The sequence below is a fragment of the Monodelphis domestica genome, chromosome 2, assembly GCF_027887165.1.
Source record: "Monodelphis domestica isolate mMonDom1 chromosome 2, mMonDom1.pri, whole genome shotgun sequence".
NCBI classification, from domain to species: domain Eukaryota; kingdom Metazoa; phylum Chordata; class Mammalia; order Didelphimorphia; family Didelphidae; genus Monodelphis; species Monodelphis domestica.
The window spans coordinates 138,409,339-138,428,337 of record NC_077228.1 but is presented as its reverse complement, the minus strand read 5'-3'; the positions used below and the strand labels follow the sequence as shown (position 1 = coordinate 138,428,337).

At 40.9% G+C, this 18,999-nt stretch overlaps 1 protein-coding gene and 1 long non-coding RNA gene across 6 annotated transcripts in view; one reads left to right on the top strand and one right to left on the bottom strand.

Annotated features, from left to right (window-relative positions):
- PSEN2 (presenilin 2) overlaps nt 1-10,241 on the bottom strand; it is a 38,529-nt gene extending 28,288 nt beyond the window's left edge. For 3 of the 5 annotated variants that reach the window (XM_056816025.1, XM_056816026.1, XM_007481504.3), the window contains exons 1-2: nt 10,074-10,210; nt 9,260-9,468 (exon numbers count right to left, since the gene is read on the bottom strand). The gene's annotated coding sequence lies outside the window, so the exon portion shown is untranslated. Of the gene's footprint in view, nt 1-9,259; nt 9,469-10,073 lie in introns of all 5 variants that reach the window. The other 2 variants (XR_008916233.1, XM_007481505.3) reach the window with 2 other exon arrangements.
- The window catches only part of LOC103103595 (uncharacterized), a 90,111-nt gene continuing 81,293 nt past the window's right edge, over nt 10,182-18,999 (top strand). The window contains exons 1-2 of the long non-coding RNA XR_461768.3: nt 10,182-10,397; nt 18,653-18,755. This is a non-coding gene — a long non-coding RNA (uncharacterized LOC103103595). The remainder of the gene's footprint in view (nt 10,398-18,652; nt 18,756-18,999) is intronic.

Here is an 18,999-nt window from a genome sequence, read left to right as displayed (position 1 = left end):
AAAAGTCACCTCATGTAGTGTGTGATTTATAAACAGCTCTGCCAAGCAACGCCATAAGATGTTTGTCCACACTATGGCTTTGCTGACGCACAGAAGTAATCGCTGGGGGTGGGGGGGTGGGGGGGTGGTTCATGGCTTCCAAACAGGAGGGGGCAAGGCTATGTAATTCATACCTGGTAGCAGTAAAGCGATATCAAAATGAGGAAATGAAGACTCCAACCAGCTCCTCCCTCCCATGGTCCTTCTGCAGAGCCCATTCATTTGACTTACAGATGGCAGTAGGCTCCAGTTACCCGACAAATGATCTCAAAGTGAGGGCAGGGCCAGGTGGTGGAGAGCGCAGGGGAAGGGGGAAATACAACAAAAAAAATCAAGTCTGTCCAGAGCACCCAGGGCTACATCTGGGAAGCCTCCTTGCCAAAGTAACCTAAAGCATCCGGCAGAACAAGCAGTTTTTGCTGAAACCTTCTTTGGTCCTGGGAACCCTTTTAAACAAATACCCACGGAAACCACCCTTGTGCTGGGTCTCATTATTCAGGTGTATCTGCCTGAAAAAGCTGAATGAGCCAATCCAGCAGAATCGTCCCTTCTGACTTGCAGAATTTCAGCAAACCTGCTTAGGCCTGCAATTCCCTGCAGTTATAATGAAACCCAGTGACCCACTTTCCTCTGTATTCCTGTTTTATTTAGATCCAAAATGAGCTTCATGGAGCAAGGCAAAAGAGGTCTGCCCTTAAATTTGAAGGCCAGATGACAGCAGAACTGGCAAGATATCAAAAACCCTATGGAGAGAAACAATGCCTTATGGGAGATGTGAATATTGCTCTAAAAGCAAATTTGGAACAGTGGCTATTAAGCACTTATGCAGTCTTACTTGGGTCGGTTGTGTGGGGAATAGGTTCAGGGCACTGTTTATTTAAGAAAGCAAACAAAAACAGCCTGGTTTAAGTTAAGAGGAGAGGAAGAGGCACAAAAAGGGGTTACCTTGTAGGATCTCACACAGCAGCCACAACAACCTCATTGCATGAGAAATGATTACCACTTTGCCTTTAAAAGCATTTACTTTTACCTACCAAACATCATCCTTTTCTATAACCCTCCTCATCCCAGCCCCAAAACCTGCCTTTGGCCATGTCACCAGTGATCTGGGTTACTACCATTCAAGTCACACTTGGTTGAGTGTACATAGAATCAACCTAGGCAATTGCTTTCCCTACAATCTGGCTACTGAATGTGAGACAGCTCTGGCTGAGGGCTCTTGGACTGGGGACTAAGAGTTAGGCCCACAGCAAGCATCTCTGCCAGTCCATGCTGAGTTAATGCAACATTCTTGCAACAGTTGTCTGTCCTGGTCCGTCCACAGAGCAGCCTGCTAGGCTGGGAGATCTGGAACTCCTTGGTTGTTAAGACAAAGTAGAAGCAGGTGAAATTATCCCGCAGGGAATTATGTGGGCTCCACTGGCCTAGTGTACCAGGCACCTGCCCCTTAGGACATGAGGAGTCTTCATTGTGCTCTCTTTTCTGGACTTCAATTTTCTTGTCTTGTCTAGACAAGTGATACTTAAAAAACAAAAGATAATTTCCACCCACTCTAATATTTTACTGTGGTTTCCAAGTGCCCTGAGTGGGAGAAAGTGGGGAAAAAGTGGTTTTGTTTTTTTCCCAGGTGGTTATAAATTTAGAATTGAATCCTATAAGCCTATTAAATGCCTACTAGCCTAGGTGCTAGAAACACAAAAAAGAAAAAGAATGACTGTCTCAGCCCTCAAGTAGCTATTAGGCTCTGAACATCATAAGGACAGGGCTTTGAAATCAGAAGATCTGGGTTCAGTTCCCACCTCAGATACTTACTACTTTTGACCACAGGCAAGTCAGATCACCTTTCTTGGCTCAGTCTGCATATCTGTAAAATGAGGTGCCTTCTATCTCTAGATTTAGAATTCCATGATCCATCTCTTGGCTACATTTTGTATCAGTCCCACCAAGTGGGATAGTACTTTGCACAAAGAAGACCTTTAATAAAGGTTTGTTTTTTTCCATGGAAGGGAAGAGACCCTGGGGATAACAAGCACACACATTTAAGGACATTAAAAAGTCCAGAAGCCAACATTCCAAAGCACCAACTACCCACTTTCAAATAGGCATTGAGGAAAGATGATTTTTTTTTTCTGACAGGAGACATTTGTAATACAAGAGAGGGAAACAATGGAGAGTGGGCACACATCAGCAAGTAGAAGAATCATGCTGGGGCCCATGGAATATTGCTTCAGGCTAGAAAAGTCCAGGCTCTTTGATTTATAAAATAATAAAATTTGCTGATATTGGTATGGTAATTAAAAGTTTTTCAGGATGCTTTCTTTACATATTTCCCCCATTTGAGCCTCTCAATAATCCTGCCAGGTAGGTGCTATGATTTTTATCCCTATTATATAGATGTGGAAGCTGAGGCACTGTTAAGTGATTTGCTCAGGGTCACTTACTGTGTCTGAGGTAGGGTCTGAACCTTGGTTTTTCCTTTAGTCTTGTATAGCTAATGGTACCAGCCACTGCCTTGAATTCACCCCTACTCCTCTACCCCTCCACTCCTCCAGAAAGAAGTCATCTGCCTCAGTTATTACGAGCTTCAGGCTGCAGACAGAGTCACTAAGAATCCTTGAGGCCATCTGGTCTAACCCCTTTACTTCATATGTGATGAAACTGAGGCCCAGGGAGATTCCTGATTGATTTCAAGTCACCTGGGTAGAAAGTGGCCAGTGTGTGATCCCAGGTCCTCTCACCTACAAGTATAGCAGTTCCCCCAGTCTAACATAATACCCCTTTTCCTGGTACATGGTTTGAGGGGTCTATTGGGTGTTCAGGGAAGGCTGGCACCTCTAGTAGGAGGACTTTTTAGGGCCACTCATCCTCCTTGGGTGTCCACCTGCCATCTTGCTCTCACCTGTGGATCCAAGAAGCAGTGGCTACACTCTAGTAAAACCATCTGCACAGAAGGGTTAAACTAGGTTGGGAGGGGTTAGTGGGGTGACTTCCCCTCGTGAAAGAGGGAATGAGAACAGTTTGTTCCAATGGCCACGAAGGCAGCTGAATCAGGTGTTGTGGCGTGCTTGGAGCTTGATCAGATATCAAAGCTTCCAAGGTCATCCACTGAAAGCCCAAGCCAGCACCAGTCATCCGACTTTTGTCTTGCCACTAGACTTTGATGACTCTGTAAGAGTGTGGTCAACTACTGTGCACCTCTGCCTCACTTAAATCCAAGTTATGTGTGAGTCAAAAGACATCATGCTACCATTTTGGTCCTCTTTGAATTCAAGGACAAACACCAACCAACCCACATGGTTTGATGAGGAATGAGAAGAGGCTGGAAGAGCTAGGTTTCCTCAGTTTCCTCCTTTCCCACCCATTTATACTAGTACAATTCATGACCCATCTTTCCATACAGACTTTTACAGGGACTGACTGCATTCATATCCCACTAGAATGCTGAATACCTTGTAGGTATTTCTTAAAGGATCCTAGAATGAATGTATGTACGTCCATGGATTAGATGCTCCTGTATCCCAGTGATTAGCACCACTGGTGAGATGTGTTGCTGGGAACATCCAGGTGGCTGCATTTACTGTAATCGCATTAAGCAAAGTTGCTCTTTTCTGCTGTGTTATCTTTGGTAGTCACAGCAATTTTCCCTGTGGAAGTCAGACGAGTCTAATCTCACTCATCTCCTGTGGAAGACTCAGTGAAGAAGATGAGGTGCCCATAAACAGTCTTCAGAGACTCTGGCTTGTTCAGCCAAGCTGTTGGCTGTCATCCACAAGGTCACACAATCTCCTAAAGAATGAAGACTGGACCTGTGATTTCACTGGTACAGAGAGGGCACAGATGAGCAAATTTCCTCTCCCAATGCAGGTCAGGGCCCTCTCTGCAGTTTGTAGTTATAGAGAATTTCCCAGAGCACTGAGGGGATAAGTGACTTATGCAGGGCCACACAACCAGTACGGGTCAGAGGTGGGCCTTGCTCCAGGGCTAGCTTTCGATTCACCAGGCTCTGGTGCCTCTTACTCAGGGAGTTCCACCTCCAAAGAACCCCAGTCACACATCTTCTTTGCTAGGCCTTGGTTACAGAGCCTAGGCATTTTTACCCTGACCCACACTTCTGGTGGATGCTATAAGAGGATCTGTAGGCTTGCTTTGGACAGGTATGCTATAGTACCTAAGTACTAGCCTGCTCCAGCAGCTTCTGCAACCCAAGGAGGACCACAAAAGAGGAAATACCTTTTCTAGAAATGCTTTCAAGGGATCATTGGATTATGGATCTAGAGCTTGGAGGCAGCCTTTGAAGTCCCTGAATCCCAAATTCCTCATTTTAGAAATAAGGAAACTGAGGACCATTCAGGTTAAGGTGACTCATCCAAGGCCACAAAGGTAGTAAAAGTGGCAGAGTCAACATTTAAATCCAGGGCTTTGGACTCCTGATCTAACAACTTTTTACAGCATTGATGCGGCTTCCCTATCTTTCCATCTTTCATTGGTTTGGTGCCCTCATAGTTACAGAATCTTTTTAAAGGCAGACTTTCCAGGGCCCAAGGTATAAAATGAAGGAATTGAACTCAGAAAAGATAAGGGTTCAAAGGACCTGGAATTAGAAAGAGCCCTAGACATAATTTGGTCCCAAACCCTTCTCCTCCTTGTCCTTTTTCTTCTTCTTTTTTTAAACTCTTATCTTCTGTCTTAGTATGAATTCTATGATAGAAGAGCAGCAAGGCCTAGGCATTTAGGGTTAAGTGACTTGCCCTGGATCACACAGCTAGGAAGTGTCTTAGGCCACATTTGAAACCAGGTCCTCCTGTCTCCAGACCTGGTGCTCTATCCACTGTGCTACCTAGCAGCTCCCAAACTATTCATTTTAAAAATGAGGTAGCTGGACCTGGAGTAAGGGAGATCTAAGTCCATATCTAGCCTCAGATACATACTATATCAGTGTGACCTTGGACAAGTCATTTAACTACTCTAAATAAATGAGATATTTGTAAAGGGCTCTGTAAACTATAACTGCTATATGAATGCTAGCTATTATAATGAGGAAAATGAGACCTGTGGGAGTGATATGACTTATCTATGGTAACCCGGCTAGTGACAGAACTAGAATCTAAACTGTTATCTGAATTCCATGCCTATGTTATTTCCACTTCTACACCATCAATGTCTAAATAACTGCTAAATCCCCTTCCAGCTTTAACAATCTATAAATTCATTAAAATTTCCAGAAAAAGATATTGCATCATATGTACAATGAGGAACTTGATTTACATGATCCCCATAGGTCCCTTCTGGCTTTGCAACTCTATGGTTCTTAGGTTCTAAGGTTTTCCTATTCATTGGCTGTTCTTGATGTTGCCATGGATTTCGCTTGACCAGCAATAGCTGTGTGGATCCCAATGGCTTGATCCCCTAACATTTAATAGGAAATTCTCAAAGCCTGGACCCAAGTTGGCAAATCTGGTGGGCTCAGGGGAAGTTGCTTAAGCACCTACAAAAACATGCTCTCCCTTTAAAGGGAGCTATAGTGCTTAGTGAGAATCCTTTGCAGGGATCTGCACTACCCTAGAGTTGGCTAGGGAGAACACTCTTCCCCAGGCTACAATTTCCCTATGAATAGTAAGAAAATTCTATAGAAGCTGTTGATGTTCCATAAGCTAGTGAAGTAACAAACAGTTAGAACCTGGAAAACCTAATTCCATATCTAACCCTCATTCAACCTCTATCTCTGTTTCTAACTCTAATTCCCTAGTTCTCTTAAAACTCAATTCAACAAGCATTTATTAAGCTCCTACTATGTGCCAGGCAGAGTGCTAGGTACCAGGGATACAAAGACAATAAAGGAAAAGGATTCCTGACCTCCCAATGCTTTCACACTGAAAGCTGAATAGAAGGACCAGGCATATCACTCGATATAAAAACTGGCTTGAGAGAGTTTAAAATTCCAGTTCTTCCAGTTTTTTATAAATAAACTTTTTTTTCCATCAAAAGAAATAGCCATTTTGGTTAAGTTGAATGCACATAAAGAACTATAGGTTTTGGAGCTGGGAGGTACCGTCAAGATCATTTAGTCCAGAGACATTAAACACCCACAATGTGGGGTCCTTTGACATCCTCTGAAGGAACCAGATTAAAATATACTTGAGAAATATTTATTGAAATCAATAAAAATAGATATACATTAAAAAAAATTAAAACCTTTACCATCTCTCTTAGAATCAATACTGTGTATTGGTTCCAAGGCAGAAGAATGGTAAGGGTTAGCCAATGGGGGTTAAATTACTTGCTCAGCATCATATAACTAGGAAGTATCTGAGACTAGAATTGAATCCAGGATCTCCCATCTCTGGGTCTGGCTCTCTGTCTATTAAGCTGCCCCCAACAACATCATATTTTAATACTAGAGTGATATAGGGCTGGTGGAGATTCTTATGTCAGGAGCTGTGTTCCATTTCTATATTTGAATTGCCAGTTATCTAGTTGATTATTCAAGAAGCATATTTATTAAGTATCTACTTTGTGCTAAAATTGGTCCCACATTCTAGGGATATAAAGACATATAACAATCTACTGAAGGAAACAATATATGAACATACAAAATACACACATGGTAATACAAAGGAAATAAGGGAAGAGGGAAAAGTCCAGTCCCTTCATTTTGTGGGTAAAAGGCCTGAGGAGAGCTGGGAAGTAACTTGCCAAAGCTCACAAAGCCAGTTAACAGAAAATCCAGGATTGGAACTGAAGTCCCTGACTCCAAATACTGGGCACTTTTCCATTCACCTAAGTCCCACTAGTTTCTGTACACTATAGTGTTTCGAAAACACTCTAGTTTCTAAAACAAACGAACAAACAAAAACACTTTACTTTAGAGATACTCTGTGGGGAAGATCTCTTTTGAGATCACAATGCAAAACTATTAAGGAGTACCATCTGTTGAAAAAAAGACTGGAATAGAAAGAAGGAACCTGATTTCCAGACCCAATTTTGCCTTCGAATCTTATGATCTTAAGACAAATCTGCTTAACAATTTGGGACTGAGTGTTCTGCATCTGCAAAATGGGATAACAATCTTTTCTCTGCTAGCTTTTGGAGTTGTTGCTTTAAATAAGATAAAGTATTTGAAAGCTCTAAGAAAAGAATCAAGTAATATACAAATGCAATGCAAAGCAATCAAGATGGGATGACTTTGGGAGTCTCTGGGTCTAAAGGAAACTAAGTAGGAGGGAGTACCGGGCAGGAATATAGGCCAGAAGGGCTGAAAGGAGGTGATAATTTGCCCTAAGCCCTCAGGAAAACATAAATGGCAACCTCTGAGTATTTTTCCAAAAACATAGGAACATAGGGTTGACCTTCTGCAAGCAAAACATGCAAATTGCTATCTCTAGGGAAATTAATATTTCCAGTCCAAATGGCAAAAACTTTCCTAGAGAACAGCAGATCACTACCATGTCAATAACACCACTTCAACTAAACAGTCATAATAGCTCCTACAACTAATTATGGATATTCAACTCACAGCACAACCTTTGACTACCTCTCTGCAAGATAACTTGGCAGAGGATAAAACTCTTGGGAGTAGGGATAGCTAGGTTCCACCAGCTATTCAAGCAATACAGAATTACCCATTTGTTTCACCACATGGTTCTGAGGTCTGCCTCTTAGAGGAGCAGAAACATTGTGTTCACATGATTGCAAATCATTCTACCCTCACTGACTCATGATATCCATTTTACAGAAAGGGATTTGTTCAATGATTTAAGAAAAAAAAATTTAACCTTTACCTTCTGTCTTAGTATCAATTCCAAGATTAAAGAATGGAAAGGACTAGGCAAGGGGGTTAAGTGACTTGCCCAGGGTCACACAGCCAGATATGAGGCCACATTTGAAACCAGGTCTTCTAGACTTCTGGTCTGGTGCCCTATCCATTGTGCTACTTAGCTGCCCTGGTATCCAATTATTTTAAATTCTCCTTGAAAAATCAAGCAGATGGAGACTTCCTAGAGAAGTCTCAAGTCCCTAGAGAAATTACAATTTATGTGTATGAAGGATACTAAACAAAGGATAAGGCAGCTCATTTTCTCCATCTGGAAAGTAGGGATCACTGAATGGTAGAGAAGTGCTAATTTGTATGTAAAAAGGGTAAATGGGGCATGGTGTTATGTCCAGGGGTCCCAGCCCCTCAACATTCCCTAATGTACTGAACCAGATTAAAATGTAATTGGGAAATATTTAACAATAAATAAAAACATAATAAAACATAGATAATATTACATTTTAAAACTAAGTCAATATGCAGTTTCTAAGATCTTTATGTGAGGTTTAGTAGTCTCCTTTTTATTTGAGTTTGACCCCACTGGTAGAGTCAGAGACCTCTGGAGCCAGGAAAGCCTGGGGTCAGATCTGTCTGAAAAAAAACTAGTTGTGAGACCTTAGAGAAGTCACGTAAGCTCTCAGTGCCCCCAATCAACTCTCTAAAGGCAGTCAGTGGGGGGTGAGGAAGAAAGGAGGAAAGCTGCCAACTGCATCAGTAGAAGGAATTTCTACACCAGGAATTACTCAAATCCTATATCTGAACACTGTATATGAGTACGTGTGTATTTGTATATATAATGGGATTGATTTATAGATGAAAGAGACTATGAAATTATTCAAATTTCCTCATTTTACAGATGAATTGAGAACATATCAGTTAAGTGCTATGCTCTGCGTAAGGTTTCAAAATATCAAAATTAGAGGCATCTAAGTCTATTCATCTCATTATACAGATGGGGAAAGCAAGGCTAAGGGAAGTTAAGTGACTTGTTAGAAGTCACAGGCATTCTGAGGTAGAATTTGAACTGGGGCCTTCTAATTCCAAAGGTGTCTATCACAGGTCTTCTGATGCCAAATCTAGCACTTCTGCACTTTACCTCCCACAGAACAAATCTGATGGGCAACATTCAACTTAAATAAAAAGCTCCTGCTTATACAGGAAGATGACAAATCTCATCATGAATGAAATCAAATCTACTTCCTTTTTCTGCATCACAATTCCTAGGTTCATAAAATGCACTCCCTGTTACTATCCCCTAGCATCCATAATCATTTGACATTTCCCTCAAACTGAGGTACCTGAGGCGTGGAGGAGGTACCCCAATGCTATTTGGACTACATGGATTTTAAAATAATAAATATTTTTAAATATATTTTTTTAAGTTTTTTTTTAAGGAGTTAGAGAAAATACCATGTGAGAAAAGCAGAACCAGGTACAGGGTCCTAAAAGTCACACTCTTCTCTGCTGGCTAGCACGCATGTATCTTCTGGTATGTGCCCTCAAGGTTCTTAAGAGTTAGATGCTTCAGATTACTTTTCATTGCCAAGTTATCGGTAAAAAGAAGATCTCCAGGTAGGACCCAGAGAGGCAGCAGGCCCAACTTGGTTAACGCTGCAGGCCTAGGAGTGAAAATGGGGAAAAAGAAGGCGTGATTTAACAAATCCAACCGGTTTTCCTTTCGGAGAGGAAGGGGAAGCCCTCCACCAAGTCTTATGACTGTCATGTGCGCTGTCCCTTTAAACGCACGCACTCGGGTCGGCACAGAGGAGAGCACTAAAGACTGGTGGCCTCCGCGCATGCAGAGACCAGGGGTCAGCGAAGCTCCACGCTCGCAGGTGGGTGGTGGGCCTGAGCAGCCCTCCCCTGCAGCGCAAGGGCCCGGCGTCCCAGACTGATGGGTTGGCACGCTCCCTGTTAGCGCGGGCTCCTGAGCCCTGCGTGGGGATGCAGCGCTAGGCACCCAGCTTCATCCCCATCCCTCTCCCTCAGCTCAGGGGTGCTGCAGGTACAGGGAAGCAGGAGAGCAACAGGGAGACCCGCGCAGGCAGCGGAGTCCCTCGGGCCCCGGTCCGAGCATGCGCGCACGCGTTAGCCCCAGCCCCCGGGGTGTCCGCTGCCCCCTGAGGGCGGAGAGTGTGGGGGATAGGGCGGGGAGGCTCTCCCAGGGACTAGGGATGAAGGGGCCGCAGCCGTCAGTTGCCCACTCTCCCCAGCTCCCACTCACCTGCTCCCCGGGAAGCTCCCCAGCGATGTTTACCTAACTCTCGAGGTAACGGAGCCAGCCCCAGCCCAGGGCCGAGGCACCACCCCCGGCCCAGCCCGCCCCTCCCGGCACTGGGAACCCCGCTGGGCAGCTCCCATTGGCTGAGCCTGCGGACCCCACCTAGAATCTGGGGGCGGGGTTCGCTCGCCCATGGACCAATTACAGATGGAGGCGGGGCGAGAGTGGGGAGGGTAGGAGAGAGGCTGGAGCAGGCCAGCTTCCTCCTTGCAGTAGGTTACTGAGGGGGATTCAGAAGCTCCAGTGTTGCGGGGACCTCCGACCTGGGTAACTAGTATATATGACTAAGGTTTCTCAACTGGTGCCATTTCAAGTCCCCTGGTTGGACTGACCTACAGGATACTTAGCCCTGGGACATAGTAGGGGCTTAATAAAAGTTGATTAATTGATTAACGGCCACCGATTCCAACCCCCAAACTACAGATGGAGCCAGAAGAAATTAAGGTCCCACAGGATGTAAATATCCAAGGGAGAATTTGAACTCTGGTTCTGAGACTCCAAGTTCATCACTACACCTCTTTGTCCCCACATGACCATTGAAAGTAGGCAAAAGATAGTGCACCAATTTATGTGTTGGGGAGTGCGCATTCATGACTAACTTCAGTGGGAATTGCCAACTATGGCAAGATTCTTAGTTTGTCCTTTGGAGAGGGAAGTTAATTTGTTTAAGGAACTGAATGTTTAATAGCATGTCACTTCCTGTAGTCTTTATGACATTCTGGAAATAAGCTGTAAAATTTAGAAATGGGAAATGTTACCTAGATAAGTATTAATTATAGTATGCTTTTCACGTGACTGAAAGGGCTGAATCTGACATAATGACAACAGTTTGACACGTTGAGTAGTTTCTGTGTTCTCTACAGAGCAGAGAATGTGAATATGTAAGAAAAGACAGACTCAACAATAGCAAGATTCTAGAACACATCTCTCTAGGCTTCTAGCACTGAAGCAAATCCATTCTCTGCTGGTCTGGATATTGGCAAAGAAATGAATGACAAGTGCAATTGAGAGGAGACAGAACAAACCGGGAGTGTGGTGGTCATATATTTAGGGGAAGGGGAGCTAGAGAAGGAGAGACAGAGAAGCAGATAAGAAAGAATCAAGAGGAAGACCAGGAAAGGTCCCAGGGCAGAGCTGCCCTGGTGTATGTGTAAATATATAAATATAAAAAGGTGGTGTAGTAAATAGAGAACTGGGCCTGGAGTCAGGAAGAACCCAGTTCAAATATGACCTCAGATACCAGTCATATGATCCTAGCAAGTACCTAGCTTCTGTTTGCCTCAGTTTCCTCAACCATAAAATGAGGATTTTACCATCTAGAGTTCTTGTGAAGATAAAATGAGAAAATAATTGTAAAGCATTTAGCATAGTAAGGCAAACACTTTATAACTGCTTGTTATATACATACACATAAAATTATATCCATACACATTATTTATATGATCATATCCATACATAATAGATATTTGTATCTCCTTTTACATGTATCCATACATAGAATAACTAAAATTTATGTAGCTCTTAGAGGTTTACAAATGTTTTGTATATATACAGAGTGTTCCTTTTGCCCCACTTTAAACCTTTACCTGTCTTACGATCAATAATAAGTATAATTTCCTAGACAGAAGAGTAGTAAGGACTAGGCAATTGGAGTTAAAGTTGTGAACTGGATACAAGGTAAATCAAATCAAGAAACAATTAATTTGTTGAGGATACAAGGACAAGCAAAATGAAAGACAGTACTAGTAATAACAATAAGGCAAGTTTATAACAAAAAACTAACAAGACTGGTTGTTGAAATTCCTCTTGCCATACACAAAGTAACACATAATAAGGACTAGAATTCATATATCTAAACGAGTGTTGTCTTTCATAGTTGCCACCATCAGGGGTTAATCCTATGTTGTAGCAATCCCACCATTGTGCGGGAGGATTGTAGAGCTCTGCTTTTGTAATAGACAAATTTTGAATCTCTTGAAAATTTGCATTAGAGTCTGAGAAAGGTACCTCTTTAATTTTGACCCCAAATGATAAGATTCCGTTTAGAACACCCCCCCTTCCCCTTATTCACTAGCCTTGGTCCTGAATAACTTTTAGTTTATTTTCAAATTCAAATCTACCCTCAGAGCTCTGAGACACAGATGTGCCACCTCTGAGGGGAGGTGAAATTCAGTGACAGAAGCTTTGAAACCAATTCAATTTAGCCTAATTCTGGCTTTAAAATTTCCTGATATCTTTTTTAAAAATTTAGTCAATAAATATTTATTAAGCTATGTGACAGGTACTCTGCTAACCTATAGGATATAAAGAAAGGTAAAAGACATTCTCTGGTCTTAAGGAACTCACATCTTAATGAGAAAGACAGTAAGTAAATGACTAAATGTAAACAAGCCAACTGCAGGATAAATGGAAATAATTAAATATTTTCTCTATTTCCTTTTTTTCTTAAACTCTTACTTTCTATCTTAGTAATGACTCTATGACAGAAGGGCTAGGACTAGGGAAATGGGGTTAAGTGACTTGCCCAGGGTCACATAGCTAGGAAGTGTCTGAGGCCAGGTTTGATCCCAAGTTCTCCCAACTCCAGGCTCCATAGATGCTCCATCAACTGAACCACCTAGTTGTCCCTCATTTCCTAATATAGCTCCCCTTCTCTTCTAAGATAACCTTCTCTTGTTACAAGGAATAAAAAAGAAAGAGGGAAGGAAAGAGTTTCAGTGAAACAAATCAACTCAACAAGTCTCAGAGTATTTACAAAGTTCCCTTCTTCTTTGTCACAGTATATACAGAATCTCCCCATCTCTGCAAACAAAGGAGGGCCAAGCATTTTCTTAGATCATCTTTAGGTCCAAATTTGGTCATTATAATTACATAGCATTTGGTTTGGGGGTTTTGTTGTTCTTTTCATTTACATTGTTAAAGTCTGTGTAAATTATTTTCCTAGTTCTGCTTACTTTACTTTGTATATAGAAATCTTCCTTTGATTCTCCATATTCTTTGTAGTCATCATTTCTTATGGCCCAATAATATCCCATTCCATTTATGTAATCATTATTCAATTGATGGGCATCTACTTTATTATTCTGACACTTTTTCTATTAGATTGTAGGTTTATAGTTGTCTGTATGTTTCTTGAGGAGCATTTTCCCACCTATTTTTATACCCTTAATACCATATAGTACATTTCAAATGCTTAATTGTTATTAGTTATGAAATTGAATTCTCACTGTATAAAGTTAGCTTATTGTATATGAGAAGGAACTCAGTTTAATATAGTTTGAGAATACTGAGAACGCTGATTTCCAGATGGCAACATTTTATATGGTTTGTTTACAAATCCTGAAAATTACAACCTATGAAGAGGAACATGGAAGTGATCCAAAGTTTAATTGAAAGATATAGTCAGCATCAATCACACAGTAGAGGCATATTTATCAGGCTAAATATGCAAACAGTAGCCCAAGCAATGTTTTCTTTTTTATTTGAACCCATGATTTCATTTGTTGTTGAGAACTCCCAGCAATGAAACTCCCTCTAGCAACACAGGTCAGGATTTGCTCTGTAATATAGAAACTTTAGAATATGAAGATGTTGGGGCACCTACATAGCACAGTGGACAGAGTGCCAAGTTGAGTTGGGAGGTTCTGGGTTCAAACTTGACCTTGGACACTTTCTAGCTATGTGACCCTAGGCAAGTCACAACCCCTTTTGCCTAACCCTTGACCTTCTGTCTTAGGGTTATTACTAAGACAGAAAGTAAGGGTTAAAAAAGAGCATAATGGAAACATAGGGAAAAAATCTATGAGTAGAAAAAAGCCTAAGCTGGTCATGTAGAAAGGGGGAGAAAAAATAGTTAGCCAGCCTGAGTTTTTGTACTGGCATTCATGGACTGTAGTAAGACTTAGAGGAAGACCTCCAGAGGGTTGGGTTGATATTCTCTGGATGATGGATATGGTGAGAATTGACAGGACAAGAAAGTATAGATGGGTTGCAATCTGTATTATTAGAGGCAGTATCCACATTAGGGAGATCAGTCTATAAGCATTATTCATCATTTATTGTATGTCAGTCACTGAGCTAAACTCTGAAGATGCAAATAACTACCTCCCCCCAACAAAAACCCATGTTTTCTGTCTTTAAGGAGGCCATATTTAAACAGAGAAGATCACACAAATAACTATACCCATATAAACATACATACACACATATATCCCAAAGTCTTCATTTACTTTTAAGCTATTAAAAGCTTAATTATTACAAGAAATTAATTATTAAATGAGATTAAAAGCTTTAATAGCTTTAATAAGGATTTTCTTCTTTTTAAAAATATAATAACCCTTACCTTCTGTCTTAGAGTCAATACTGTGTATTGGTCCCAAGGCAGAAGAATGGTAAGGGCTAGGCAATGGAGGTTAAGTGAAACTTACCCAAAGTCACACAGCTGGGAAGTGTTGGAGGCCAAATTTGAACCTAGGACCTCCTATCTCCAGGCTTGGCTCTCAATTCACTGAGCTGTCCAGCTGCCCCCTTTCATAAGCATTAATAGTTTAAAACTGGACAAAGGCTTTTGGGATATGCTACATACAGTATAAATGCTAGATCACAGATTTAGTGACGCTTTGAAATGAATTAGAAATGGGACAAATTAGGAGGGTTCAGGTCTATGATCATAGTACTAACTTCATTTATTTTTTAGAAGGAATTATCTTAAATTTTTTCTTAAAGTGAAAAAACATGAGACAACCTCATTGAGGCTGATGAAATTTGGTTCCTGGTTTACCAACAGAGATGCTTTAGGGACATCTAGTGGGTGCTGGTGGTAATTTCCTCTGTGGGTTCTTCTATCACATAAAGCACTATAATTCTCTGTTTTAGGAGGTAATGGGACCTAGAAAAAGAGTTTTTTTTATATACCTCAGTTTGCCCAAACCAAGAAAATAGCTAAAAATACCTGTTGAAGATCACCTTGAGAAATACTTCTATTTTTAAAGTCCAAAATTAACAGAAAGAATAATGTTGTTACATAACAAAATAGACTGAAGGAGGGCTAGCTGTGTGACCCTGAATCTCTCCAGGCCTCAATTTTCTTATCTGTAAAATGGGACTTGGACTTGATAGTCTCCAAAGTCTCTGATAGCTCTTATATCCTGCTTCAGTCTATCTTGCCCATTTCCCTGTGTAATCCACTCACTTAACCTTCCTCTGGTATGCCACAAACACACCCAACTTCTACTACATTCTTTCCATACTAGCTCCACACTCCATTGCCAACACACCCAGGGACTGGATTTTGCTGCCATGTTAAACCATGACCAAATTCAAATCTAAACACTACTGCTTTGTATTTTTTCTTTTGTAATCCTTACTTTCTCTTAGTAATAATTACAAGACAGAAAAGCAAAGGCTAGGCAGTTGGGGTTAAATGATTTGTCCAAGGTCACACAGCTAGGGCAGATTTGATCCAGGTTCTCATGATTCCAAGCCTGGTGTTGTATCCACTGTGTCACCTAGCTGCCCCTCTGCCTCTTACTGTCATTGTCTATGTTATTATCTTAATGATTGTAGACAGGTGAGTGAGCTGTGGGACTTCTCTTCCTAGCTTCATGCCTTCTCTCAGGAATTTCCCTGACCTCAACTCTCCCTTCCCTGCGGGATCCTCAGACTCCAAGCTAGAAGTCCCAGCACTGTTCCAGCTGTTGGCCCTTCACTGTCACTCTCTTAGCTCATCTTATCTATATGGGCACTAAAGTTTTTTCCATTTTTTAAATTCCACAGTTTCCCTAAAAGCCCCAGGCTCCTTCACATCATCGTCCCCATACTTACATGTACCCTCTCTCCTCCAGAGATATAACTTGGACATACAGAGCTCCTGCCTGCATTTGTTCCATGGGATATATCAGTGACAGATTGTGTCTGTTGAGATAACTTTTTCAATGCCCCATTGAATATTAACAGCAAAAGAGACATTAAAAAGGGATCATAAGTTCACCTGAGATATTTAACAAGGTCATGGAAGATATTCTGGAGGGGTCCAAACATGGATTCCCTGTGTTTTCTCATGTCATTGTAGAGAGGAAACAAGGTGGTGTAATGAATGGAGTGCTTAACTTGGTGTCAGGAAAACCTGAATATGAATCCTACTTCATTCTCACTACCCTGGATAAGTCATTTAACCTCATTTGGCTTCAGTTCTCTCATCTTCAAAATGAGGATAATAGCACCTCCCTCTCAAGGTTGTTGTGCAGATCAATTATAAAATATCTTTCAAACCTTAGAGTTTAACATTTAAATGTTGGCTGCTATTATTGTGTTGTTTTTAGAGCACCATGAAAAAACCACTCAGGTTTAATAATTCATAATTAAAAATAAAGTAGATGATGAATATATCATCCAGATTATGGCATGAAGTTGGATATGTAGCCCAATGTGATAATTCGTTCATACATATATTAGGGGAAGGTCCTATAAGTGGACAGTTATTTTGGTCCAGAGTTGAGTGGAATTACTGTTCAGTTGTTTCAGAAGAAGAAAATGAATGAAATGACTTGCCCAGGATCACACAGCTAGGAAATATCTGAGGTAAGATCTAAATCTAGATCCTCCCAACTCCTGGACTGGTACTCTCTCCACTATGCAGGCTGTCCCCACAGTGCTCTTTTGTATAGAACCATGACTACATCTGAACCTATGGTGAAATGGATAGAAGATACTTTGGTCTTAGAATAGGGAAAGTTCAAATCCTGCCTCAGATGCACATACCAGCTTTGCTTCATATGGTCAGAAAAAATGCTTTCTATGAGACTCAAAGAAAGAGACCACATCATTATTCCTTTAGAATTTTCCCCAGGATATGAATATTCCTGGAGGTATACACATGTCCAAAGTAACTAGGTAGATAGTGGATAGAGCCATGGACCTAGAGACAGGAAGACCTGAATTCATATCCTCCCTTAGTCATTTATGGCCTTTGTAACTGTAAGCGACAATCTCAATTTCAGTTTTCTTATCTGTAAAAGATGGCTAATAATAGCTGCCTTAAAATGATATTGTGAGGATCTTTCTCCCTACTTTATCTATCTCTCTATCTATCTGTAACATGCTTTGCAAACCTTAAAGAGCTATATAAATTCTAGTTATCATTATTATTATCATACCTCTGAAGTTTTGTGTGATATTTTCATGAAAAGTAGTAGAAAAAAGTAATATGCTCATTAGTAACACTAACAATAGTAATAGCAACATGGCATACTAAACAAATTGATGGGTTTAGTCAAGAAGCCCTAGGTTCAACTACCTCTTATGCTTATCTATATGTCCATGGTAAATTATTTCCATCCTAAGTCTGTTTTCTCTTCTACAAAATGGGGATAATAACACCTGATATACTTACCTGACAAGGTTGTTCAAAGGTTCAGATGAAATAATGGATGTGAATTGCATTGCAATGGCTCTATAAATGCTAGATGTTATTATTCTTGGGACAACTAGGTGGTCTAGTGGAAAAAACAAACCTTAGATGCTTCCTAGCTGTGTGACCCAAAGCAAGTCACTTAACCCTGTTTGCCTCAGTTTTCTCATCTGTAAAATGATCTGAAGAAGGAAGTAGCAAACCACTCTAGTAGCTCTTTCAAGAAAATCTCAAATCGGGTGCTAAAAGGAATAATAAAGGAGGAATTCCATGGGAACTGGAACAATCTCCAGGAAGTGATGCAGAGCGAAAGGAGCAGAACCAGGAGAACATTGTACACAGAGACTGATACACTGTGGTACAATCGAATGTAATAGACTTTTCCATTAGTGTCAATGCAATGATCCTGAACAATATGCAGGGCTCTAGGAGAAAAAACACCATCCACAAGCAGAGGACAAACTGTGGGAGTAAAACACCTGCTTGACTACAGGGGTTGAGGGGATATGATTGAGGAGAGACTGAACACCCTAATACAAATACCAACAACATGGAAATGGATTCGGACCAAGGACGCATGTGATACCCAGTGGAATCACGTGTTGGCTATGGGAGGGGTGGCGGGGGGGGGGGGGTTGGAAAAGAAAGTGATCTTTGTTTCCAATGAATAATGTTTGAAAATGACCAAATAAAATAATGTTTAAAAGTAAAAAAAAAGAAAAGAAAAGAAAGAAAATCTCAAATTGGGTCATGAAGAGTCAAAAACAACTGAATACCAATAACATCATTATTCTTCTTCTTAACCTCATTTCACTAGGACCCATGGATTATATGGATTTCTCCCTTAAACAATTATCTTCACACCTATTCTTCTAATTTTAGAAAATGAAAGCAAAAATGATGACTTTTCAGCCAGACAGCCATTCTATTATTTTATTAGCAAATGAGGCTGGTTTCTAATTTTAAGGGATCTTTTACTCTTCTTCCAGAGAGCTATCGTCTTACCTTAAAAACCTTGACCTGTTATAAGAGGATGCTACTGCCAGCATCAATTAGTTAATAATTTATAATAATAATAAAAAATTAATGGGTAAGGCCTTTGTTTGCTTTTCAGGTGGTATACAGAAAGGCCTAAACTTTGGAGTGTCAATATTTTGTCCAAAGCAAAAGAGCGAGTAGGTCTCTAGGGACTGAAGACTGTGTCAGCTCAAACCCAGGTAACCATTGTTCAGTAAGAAGTCATTAAAATAGTAAGAATGCATTGAGTACCCTTGGAAACTTCTCTTTAGTCAGAGGTTAGTAGCTGGACAGGAAAGTTGACCTGTGCAGGTGAAAAGAAGTCATAGGTCAACAGTTACCTTCTTTATACACAGTATATGTGCCATAGGCAGGCACTGGAAGACAATCAAGAAGATGAAAAGGATTCTTTTTTTTTCTTTTAGAGTCAGAAAGTCGGAAAGA